This window comes from Pseudopipra pipra, chromosome 1 (genome assembly GCF_036250125.1).
Source record: "Pseudopipra pipra isolate bDixPip1 chromosome 1, bDixPip1.hap1, whole genome shotgun sequence".
Lineage (NCBI taxonomy): Eukaryota > Metazoa > Chordata > Aves > Passeriformes > Pipridae > Pseudopipra > Pseudopipra pipra.
In genome coordinates, this window is record NC_087549.1 from 69,500,745 (window position 1) to 69,509,655 (window position 8,911).

The 8,911-nt window shown below is 38.2% G+C and overlaps 1 long non-coding RNA gene across 1 annotated transcript; it reads left to right on the plus strand.

Moving 5' to 3' along the window:
* The first annotated feature begins 579 nt into the window (after positions 1–579).
* On the plus strand, positions 580–1,591 carry LOC135418260 (uncharacterized). The gene is made up of 2 exons (XR_010432379.1): positions 580–640; positions 1,306–1,591. It is a non-coding gene; the product is annotated as an uncharacterized LOC135418260 (long non-coding RNA).
* Positions 1,592–8,911: the final 7,320 nt, after the last annotated feature.

An 8,911-nucleotide genomic window follows, 5' to 3' on the forward strand; every position in this document is an offset into this window, starting at 1 on the left:
CAGAACTTTATAGTTAAAAATTACTTGAAACAATATTTACTCCTTTACTAAGGAACATGACAGGACAGGGTCTGTACTTACTGAAGAAAGGGAACATGACAATACAGGGTCTACTTACTAAAGAAGGATATGTGGTGTTAAGGAGATTTAATAGGTTTTTCTTTGTAATGTAAATATATTTCTCCCCATTTCATATATCAAAAAAAAAAATACTTGGATATAAATGGGAGCTCCAAACATGTAATAAATAATATTGGAAGTTGCAAACATGCCACACAAGTTACTCTTGCATGGATAAGAAGTTGATCTGTGTGTTTAAAATCCTTAATGAAAAGACCTCTCCTGAATTCTATTTATGCTAATCTGACCTTCTGCTTCAAATTACAGAAATGAAAATTCCTTTAGTTTGTGACTACTTATGTGCTTTCCTATTTAGTTTGAATCTGCCGTTTCAAATAACTCTTAAAGTTATTCAGAGACAGCATTTTGGTCTGGGTCCAATTCTAGTGTTAGCGTGTATTTAGGAACATTTTATGTGGATGAAATTGTTTTTAATTTTATTTTCAAATTATTTTGCAGTCTACTGTTGTGGCCCTGCTCCACCAAAGGATAAAGCCACATTCTTACTTTTAGCAACCTGGTGAGTTCCCAAAAGTCATGAAAACAGTGCTCAAATATTCAGTACTAGTTCCACATTTTAAATGCTTTACCAAGCCAAAGGCAGATTGTCCAGATTGCAGGCAGATTACAGAGGAAGTCTGATTCTTGACTAAGGCAAGCAAATCACTGTCCAGGATAACAGGCTGCTAAGACAGGGGACTGCTAAGGAGGCTGAAAAGTAACCTGATTGTCCTTCTTCAATTATTCTACAGGTCTAGGATGTCATTCCTTCTGCTACTGCCACATCCATAAGGGATGGACATTGCAGGAGAGGTCCTTCCCATATGTGCTAGTATACCACAAGATTTTTCCCTCGTGCTAGCTTGAGCCAGGTGTCTTATCCAGGGACTCACTGAACATCGGTTCATTGTACCGATTCAGTTGCATCCCATTTGAAAGTAAGCCAGCTTTAACAGGAAGCACATATGTGTTTTGAAGATGAGTGTTGATACATGAAGCTAGATCCCAAAAATTGGCTTAATTCAAAATTTTTAATCCAAATAGCAAACTGAAGTGCTGAGTTGTACGAGCTCCATCCATAATCCTTGCTGCAATCTGACTAACTAAGGCATTTTTCTGGCCCTTGCTCATGGGTAGTGGAGAGGTGCAAACATCTTTTCCACAAAAAACTTGTCTACATTTCAGACTCCTCTGGTCTGAGAACCTGTGCTCAGAACAAGCTTGGGAGTAGCCAAGGCACAGATCTGTACAAGAAGGAAGATTCTGACCCTGCCTATCAAGAAGATTAAAGACTCCACAAAAGTACCACTGTCAACAGTGTTTCAGCGATTCCAACAAAATAATTTAGAATTTCAAGCACAAAACACTTACTGTTGGTTCCAGTATGACAAACTGCATATGGTACAGTGCATATGGCTGGTAAGCCCAGCCACTGAGAAGTGAGCTCTATGAAATGCAGCTTGGAATCTGATTTCCTGAATCCACAATGAGTAAGGAGAGTTGTAATTTGGCTTTTGCAATGCAAGTTTGTTGAATGAAGACAGCAGTTATGGACTCCTACAGCTAAACCATAAAACTTTGAGACTAAAAGTGGCAAAAAGCTATAGAATCGCAGAAAGGGCTTTCTTGTCCAACTCAGCCCTTGTCTGAAGAACTGCCCAAACAACTTGTATTTCGCTAAACTATGGCTAAATTGCCTTACTTTCTTCCCTCTCAGATTCAGGGAAACACTCACTTTACTTCTCTTATTGACGTATCTAACTTTCTGTTGTCCGCTATCCACTTTCCTGAGAGCTCAAATTAGTGCTGGACACACAATTCTTGCCATCTTAACTGAAATAAAATTGAGATTTTGGATGTTGGTTTTGATTTTACTGCTAATATTGCCTCTCTGCATGGCCCTGGAAAGGTTTTGAAATGTTGAAAGTGGTCATGGCTGAGATGAATTAGTGAACTGAGGACAGGAGAAGCAATTAATAACACGATGAATACAATTGTCATGCTGCTACCTCCCAAATATCGTTGGGATGTAATTGCCTGTATCAAGACACACACTGCATTTCTCCTTTTGGCTTTCTTTTTCACTGTGCAGCACTTTTTAGATCCTGTTTCTTTTGCTATTTCTCTTAGCATGATTGAGATTATTATAAATAATTCATTTCTTCCTCTCTTAAGCGTGCATCTGCCGGACTGGAGGGCCAAAATGTTCATTTAAATAGTTCCCTGAAAATTAAGCCATCCTTTGTCTTCTATTGCCCATCATCCTAATGAGAGTTCCTCATGCCAAACTGAACTGCCCCCACCTTAATAACTGTCAAAATCTATGTCATCACCAAACTAAATACTTTTTTAAAAAATAGTGAATATCCGTATATGTCCAGAAATCCCTTGCATAACTACTTCACATATGGTACACCATATATATCCATAAATATTTTTCCAACAACACAATTACCTCTGAAAAGTGAGGGCAGGCTAGTGGGTCATGCCAATCTGTAAAAAGAGGAAAAAGGTAAAATTCTCAACCAATACAACCAGAAAAGCATCTAATACTTAACTGGCATGTTTTGTATATAACTAGGAAGGTTCTTCTGTGATTTGAACTTCTAAAAGTTTACGTGAAAAATACAATACGTTCAGCCTAAATTTCACTGAACAGTCTCATTGTTACTTTTCAGTTCCACAAGCCACTTTTGAAATAAACTTCTTAAATTATTATGAAAGACAGAGTGTGATTCAAGTGTATATTACTGTTGCTATTTAATTCCTTTCTGTAGATTTCACTTTTATATATGCATAAAAAAGTGTCCTGTTTATATTACTCTAGGCATAGTCTTTTAAAATATCTTGTGTTATTGTTGGCAAGGGAACATTATAGTGTGGATAATGACGGAATAATAACTTTGATTTTGAACTTCTATTACTTAAAATTTTGCAGCGTTCCCTGAATAGGATGTACACTGGAGCTTACTTACTCTGTAATTGCAATCCTTACCTTGAAGGCATTTTTGTATGCCCAGCATCCAAACGGACAAGAGAGGGAATTGAAGTCTGAAGATATATTGTTCTTTCTTCTGGTTATTCTCAGAACGGCTGGATTCAGCAAGGATCTTAGAGGCTCCTCATCTGAAAACTTTTGAGAGGGCTTTCCTAGAGGACAACTAATTCATTTTCAGGGTTCATATCTGAATTTGCATCTTCATAAGAAACAGGCAGTTAATGCAGGTCCATTATACTGGAGTCTAATTACAGATGGCTCTGTGTAAGGAATCTGCCACTGACAGTGAACCCAAAGGAATTAGCACAGTTCAGCTATGCCAACACATCTTAATATGACCCCATATGCATTTGTTCATGACAGTTGTGAAGTGAGTTTCACATTACCTTGTACTCCATTATTTCAATAATTTTTTACTGATTTAATATCCTCAGGCTGGATCGATGGGCTGAGACCAACAGTGTGAGGTTCAACAAGGCCAAATGCTGGGTCCTGCACTTGGGTCACAACAACTCCATGTGTCACTACAGGCTGGGGGAAGAGTGGCTTAAAGGACCTGCCCAGCTGAAAAGGACCTGAGAGTGCTGTTTGACAGTGGCTGAACATGAGCTGGAGGTGTGCCCGAGTGCCCAAGAATGCCAGTAGCATCCTGGCTTGTACTAGAAATACTGTGGCCAGCAGGTCCAGGGAAGTGATTGTCTCCCTGTACTCAGCACTGGTGAGGCTGCACCTCAAGTACTGTGTCCAGCTCTGCTTTCCTCACTACAAGAAAAACATCAAGGTTGCAGAAGAGGGCAACAAAGCCTGTGAAGGGTCTAGAGAGTGAGTCTAATGATGAGCGCCTGAGGGAGCTGGAGTCATTTAGCCTGGACAAAAGGAAGTTCAGGGTGACTTTGTCAGTCTCTACAACTACCTGAAAGGAGGTTGTAGCAAAGTGGGGGTCAGCCTCTTCTCCCGTGTAACTAGGAACTGGATGAGAGGAAATGGCCTCAAGCTGTGCCAGGGAAGGTTCAGGCTGGACATCAGGAGGAATTTCTTCATGGAAATGGTAGTTAAACATTGACATGGACTGCCCAGGGATGTGGTGGATTCACCGTCCCTGGAGGCGTTCAAGAAAAAACTGCACATGACAGTGCCATGGTCTACTTGACAAAGTCATGATCAGTCAAAGGCTAGACTTGATGATCTCAGAGGTCCTTTCCAACCTAAATATTTCTGTGATTCTGTGATTCTGTGATCACTGGCTGCAAATATAATCCACCCAGGAAGACATCATTAGCTGGCCATATATATGTATGTCTAGTCTTGTAAACTCTGTTTTAATGGAAACATACTTGTAAAACTGGGATGAAAAAGCATTTCCAATTACCTGGTGATCACCTGGTGATATATTATGAGTACTCTGTTATCCCTGACAGAAATGATAAGGATCTTTCAGTTGTGTTTTCTTGGTGAGCAATTTCTGTAAGACCACCCATTTATCCTGCTGCACTGAGCTGAACATTTTACCCGCTTTTAGCTGCTAAACAGCCTAGGCCTATATCCCACTATGCTCAGTTTTCGTATTCTTCAGAGGTTAATTCAGTTTTGGACTAGGTCAGTTCTGTGAACCCTATAAGCCCCACTACGTGCTGGAGAAACCGGTTTGGAGACACGGTAGGTGGCGCTATTTCCCATGAATCAGGAATGACTTTTCTTAACGGGAGAGGAAAAACTTGTTGATAAACAATATGCAGTAATAAAATCTTAGCTTCTCTACAATCACAGAAAATGCAGCAAAGCATATTTTAATGCACTCTGCTCACGACTAAAACACACTTTATACAGAAAAGGAAAATAATGCAATGCCAGTTAGTAGGCAGCTGCGATGTTCTGATGCTAAGAAATAGAGGTAGAGCAGATCCCTTCAGGACTTTGAGTGTCTGTGATGAATGGGTAACATTACCTCCACACTGGTCCTGAGAATAGAAAGCATTGTAGGAGTACTATAGATACTGAGGTAATAATATCGCTTTACAGAAAATCTCTATTTTTCTATTTTATCTTTTATAGAGAACCTCCCAGAAAAAATATCCCTCAAGGGTACGCATTTTCAGGAGTTAGATCATAGACTGTCATAGGCTGGGACAGTGGCTGTAGAAGGGGAGAGGTATGCTTAGGCAGAGAAGGATCTTAGGGCCAGTTTCCTACATCTGCACTGTTAAGCAGAGATCTCAAGTCCTGCCCTTTGTGACATCTTCCATTCACAAGGTGATACCAAGTTCATTGCCACAGGGCACCTCATGTACTGACCTGGAAGATATTGCCGCTTATTCATTTTTTGAAGGCACAAGTATAGATATAGCCATACTCAGTAATCTGGTTGAATAGATCCAGATCAACCAATTAGTATGATAATGGAATTTTACTGTTCTTCTCCTTCTATAGATGAAATGTAGTAGTAACCCCCATACTGGCATTGTTCCTCAGTTTTGTCATAAGATATGCAGGAGATCTTACTGTCTCTTTTGTGCTTAAATGGCATAGGTGCTGTTATTATGAAGAAGAACATTTCAAGGATTATTACTAAGCCTCATGTGGAAACAATTCTGAAAAACACTATTAAATCACCAGGAAGAGTCTCTATCATTAAGGATGCACTTGAACATAGGTCTCTAATTTTTATTGGGAATAGCCAATATGCTTACATATCAGACAGAAAACTGTCTACAGATAGAAGAATAACATAGCCAGAAAATGGGAAGAATAAGAAGGGAGGAGAAGGAGATGGAAGAAAGACTGAGGTAGAAATAAGAAAAAGACTGAGTACATAGAGAAAGAGACTTATTAGCCAGCACTCTTTTTTGTCTGAAAAGGTTAGGAGCAAAAGAAGACTTGTCAGAGATGCTCTAAATTTGAAGCTATACAATAGGAACATATTAGCCTTTCTTTTTAACCTGTAGCATGTAGCAACAGTTAATTAAATTAAGGGCAATAAAGTTAGAAGAAATTAAAGGATAAGTCTTCTTTACGCAGTACATAATCAATTTGTGGTATTCACAACCACTGTAGGTCATGTAGACAGGCATTGTGGTTGGATAATTTTATGACTAGCAATAACATTTGCAGCTCTGTCAACTTAGACAGTGATAGAAAGACAATCAAAGAGACACCTGGAAGAACACTGCCCCAAGAACTCAAAGGTCTGTTATATTATGAAGGACTCAGCACCAGCTCAAAATGTCACATCATTTATCAGTGTGTGAGTGCGTAACATGCAGAGAATTAAAGGCTATTATATCCCAGTTTTAATCATCAGTAAATAGATGGTCAAGGAATAGATAAACATCCTGTTCTCTTCTTGATCAGTGATCTTCCAAATTATGCTAAATAAGTTTCCTCGAGTAGTACTCTCTTCTCTCTCCCTGAAAATGTCAGTGTGCCATTGGGGCCTGATGGTCTCCCTGGAGTTCTGGCTTTCAAATTTGTTTGGTTTTTTCTAAGACTTTTTCAAGGTTGAATCCTATAATCAAGAAGGCAAAAATTGGTTCTCTTCCCCTTCATTGTTAATATCTAGTGACACTCACCTACCACCCTTTTCCGTGTGAAGACGCAAACAAAAATATCAACAGCTGGGACTTACATCATAAAATTGAGCATGGCTAGATCACATCTTGTCAGTGTTCACCTCCGAAAGAGACCAAGGAGAAAACGTTTCCATAATCTTTTATGCACTTGTTTCACACCATCACTGATCAAGGCTGACCTGTCTGATTTTGTCTACCCGTTGAAACACAAGATATTGTTTCAAGCAATGCTGTGATCTTCTCAGGATCATTTCTTCTTCAGAAATAGCATGGTTTTACTTTGTAAACTATGTATCCATTGTTGTCAATCTAGATAATTTGCAGCTTAAAAGAAAAAGACTTTCCAGATCAGCATTCTTTCTTGCAACAACTTGCTCAAATGATTTCAGAAGTGTCATGTGCCAGGCACTGTCAAACAAATCCTCAGCCAATAAACTGTATTATCCATTTTTCTATACTGTTTAAAACAGACACAGTTTTTGAGCATGCTCCTTCCTGGAACCAAGTGAAAATGAAAGTGTTTTAAATCAAGAGTCAGTTTTAAGGCTGAGCAATCAGAACAGTTGGCCACTGTATGAAGTTAGGTAGCAATGCAGCTCACCTAATAAATGCATGAAAGGAAGAATTTGACCACTTAGTCTCTGCTAGCATTCACAAGAATCTGCCTATGGTTCTACTGATTATGTTAAAATATATATTTCATTATAACTACCATAATTTTCTTCCTGGAAAGGAAAATCAAAGTGGAAAACAGACAATTTAGGAAGTGTATAATGAAAAATATGAAAATTATGAACCTAAAAAAACCTCTACAAATTTTAGGCCAAATAACATGCATATGTGAATATGAAATCTGATCTCCTTTTGAAAAAAGTCAGTAAAGTATTCAAAATATGGTTCCATATACTCACAACTGCGAGAAAGCAGATAAGAAGGTAATGTACATGATAATGGGTGGAAGGTTCCAATAATGAGATATGAAGGATATTTGGATCTCTTTGTCCATATTCAGCCTAATGCTCTCTGAGTACTGTAAGAATCCTCCCTTCAAAAGGGAGTTCACAGGCTCAACTGTTGATTCATGTAGTTATCAAATTGCAGAGAAGGTATTGTCATTTAAAAGGTTAAAATAAAAATTAAATTAGAGATAATTTTGACCAGTCTTTCACATCAAGTTTTCTGTCAAATATGGGCTTATTTGATACCACTTATCTCAAAAGGCACTCTTTCCTCAAGTTCTGCTGAGTGCGAGGTAGCAGAACATGAGCCAGCCTCCCCAATAACTTGCCTACCAATTGTCATTTCTAGTAAGACATCTTAATGTCACACTCAGGCAGCTTTGTACCATTTTGTATTGAATTTGAACATAAAAGTCAAATGTCTTGCCTCAGATAGACACAGATTTTGCATAAGTTAAGGCTCCCACTTTGAACAGACGTGACATCCACAGAAGCCTTGAATGAGAAAGCACTGAAGGAAAAGGTCTACTTTTGAAATGTGACATATCAAAATCTCCTCTCAAGTGCTGCTAAAAGGCTTGTAATGGGACCAATTAGTTCATGGCAAAGTTGAAGAAGATATGGGGAAATCTTGAATTTCATGTATTTATGTAGCAACACTGAGCATGAACTGCCTTTAAACCCTGAATACCCTGCATATATTGATTTAGACTTCTTAAAAGTGGATAAACATGAACTCAACTGCTTGTTTGGTCAACATAGGTAATTATTTTCCTATCAGATTGTGTGGCTAAAAAAAAAAAGAAACGAGTTTAAAGTAAAGTTAATAATTTCAGATTCTTTACCACACCTGTATTTCATTAGTTTATTTTGTGAAAGACACATGAATTGATAAAAAACATTGTGATACTTTTTGAAATATGGTTTTAATTTAAACTGCCCTAATCTCTCTTAGTCTGCGCTTTGACATTTACATTCATTTCATCATGTTTGCTTTAAAAAATCCACACTGACAAGCACTAGTACAGCTAGTTCTATACCAGCAGCTTGAATCCTGTGGAATTCATATGCATGTTTGTGTGTACAAACTACCAAATTGTCCCTGATTTGAAGTTAACATTGGCAGACAGTGCTTCATGCATAGCCAATAACTACATTTGCATAACCACAAATTTCACAGAGAACAATTATCACAACCTGAATAATGATCCAGTAAACATATGTTCAGGTCAATACCCTAAAAGGTAAAATGTCTGCTACATTCAATT